This window comes from Marmota monax, unplaced genomic scaffold, assembly GCF_021218885.2.
Source record: "Marmota monax isolate L192 unplaced genomic scaffold, Marmota_monax_Labrador192_F-V1.1 WCK01_AAM20220418_F8-fsc00015, whole genome shotgun sequence".
In the NCBI taxonomy this organism is placed as follows: Eukaryota; Metazoa; Chordata; class Mammalia; order Rodentia; family Sciuridae; genus Marmota; species Marmota monax.
Window position 1 is genome coordinate 9,405,113 of NW_026692194.1, and position 2,388 is coordinate 9,407,500.

The window sequence follows — 2,388 nt, forward strand, 5'->3', positions numbered from 1 at the left end:
TGTAATGTGACTCCATATGACCTCTACCAAAGAGTGCAAAAGACAAAACAGCAAAAATAAAAAAAAAAAAATTGCCATCTGATTCATCATAGCACATTCCTTCCTGATGCAAATCTCATTTCTTTATTGTGCTGCTCCTCAATAATGGTGGTCATCTAAGTACTGCTAATCCTTTTAGCAAGCACTAATAATTATGCATTAGTACAAATAACATTAAAGCCTTTTTTTTTCAAATAATTACATATATAATGGATGTGTCTTTTAAAAGTTGTTTACAGCTAATTAACCAATGAATAATTGTTTTCTCTTCCTGAACAGGGAAAGCTTATCTTAGAGTCACAGTTAAAAATGCTTTTTTCCAGTTTTACAGATGTTGTTAGCAATTAAAACTGTTAAAACACTATTAAAAAGAAATTCTTGTATTAAAGGGCTTACTCATCCCAGTTGTTGTGGTTTCTCAACTACCAAATCTTTTAAAAGTCATTTCCAGTTTGAAAGGGCACGGGTGGCCCTGAACCCAACAAACCCCTCTCTAAATAGTTGAGGTCCTTTAGTATCACAACAGTTTGCTTGTTGCTATATGACTAGTTTAATTGTGGGCTGTAATAAAGGTCATAATTAATATCCCAACACAGACACTAACAAACAATTTTAAATTGCCAGCATAATCAAATGATGCAAACATCTATGAGCTACAAAAGTTCATTGCCGCAACTGACAATTTCTTAATTGTATTCAGTCATTCATGGAAATTTTATTAACATCGAACTGATGTATCCTGCCCTTACTCTGTCACAACACCAGGGATCTAATTTCATTATTTTCCACAAGATTTGCTTGACTACTGCCATGATTCTAATATTGCTTTAGTCCAGATGTTTATGCTATTTAAATTAGGAAGAAAAGGCTTTTGGGTAAACACAATTAAAGAAGTTTTTTTTTTCAAATTTAGTTTAACAAACTTCTTTTAATTAATGCATATAGATGCAACGTTGAAGCTTTTTCACTGGTTTTATGTTCATTTCCTACTGTGTGCACCGTACATTGAGGGTACAGCTACAGCTAAATATAACCACCTTTTAATTTTTCACTTACATCTGAGTGCTCATTAAAGTGAAAAATAGAAGCACATGACTGCACTTTAACTTTAATCAATCTCATATGTGTGTGTGCTTGTGTGCACAACTTGTATTCACACACATGCTCATCACAAACACACAGATGTACCTGAAGATTCCAGATAAATCTGTCTGATATTTGGTCACCTTCAGAATTCCTTTTTTTCCCCAAAATAATCTCATAGTAATAAGTATTTAATAGTGCTGAGTAGTCTCTGAAACTGAATAGTACTTTCAATGCATTGAAAAGTGTTAAAAAATAAGGGGAGAGAAAAACCTCTGTTAATGGGTTACTGATGCAATTTATTTGCATGGGGGGAAGCTTTGAAACTCATGTTCATCTCATAGGAGCTCAGTTCTAATACACAAGATCTTTGTTTTCTTAGGCAATAATTTCATTCATTGACTTCCTCATTTAAGTGATTGTAATAACTCAAAAGTACTGGCATGCTATTTAATACTGGAAAGCTAATAAATTTATATCACTTTTGGAAAAAGTGTTATGGTCAAAATGCCAATGTACAGAAAATGGATATTGTTGCACATCAATTCTTAGAATAACATTTTTTCTAAACATTGGGTCAATATTAAAAGCCACAAAGGAATGCCACTGCCCGTTTAATAGGGTATGCAGAAGCTATAGAACACATCATGAAAGTGTTAGACCCTTCAGTACTTTTCAAGCCAAAGAATTAGTCTCAAATTCAGGCCATCTGAAGAAACCACAGTGTTTTCATGCAAAACAGAACCTCAGAGATACTTCAAAATCATCTGCAAGAATGTCAGTGACAAGAATTTCAAGCTTACCTTGTTTTAATATCTTATTTCAATTCTGTTATCAACATAATCAATTATATAACTTCAACTGACTGATGAAACTCCCTGAAGTATATCAGCAAAAACAATAAAATTTCCTCTAAGATCTAGGCTTGAAACGTCTCCATATTTCACAAGCACAGGGATATTTACAAACAACTGCAACATCTGCTATCATTCTGAAATCATGCCTGCTCCCATTTATCTGGAAGGGGTTAGAATTTTCTCAAATCCATAAAATCTTTTCCCCACCAGGAGTTTGGAAGAAGCATAATATCATTTTATTGACGGATTTCTCAGACCACTATTATTTCCCTGTGACTACATTGATTAGGAGTCTGTATTTCTTGGATCTCATATTATTTGGAAAATCCACTTGCTGAAATGCCCCACTAAGTCAAATACTCCCTTCGTTTTAATAACTTCATAACAAAATGAATCTGGGGGCTCCTCC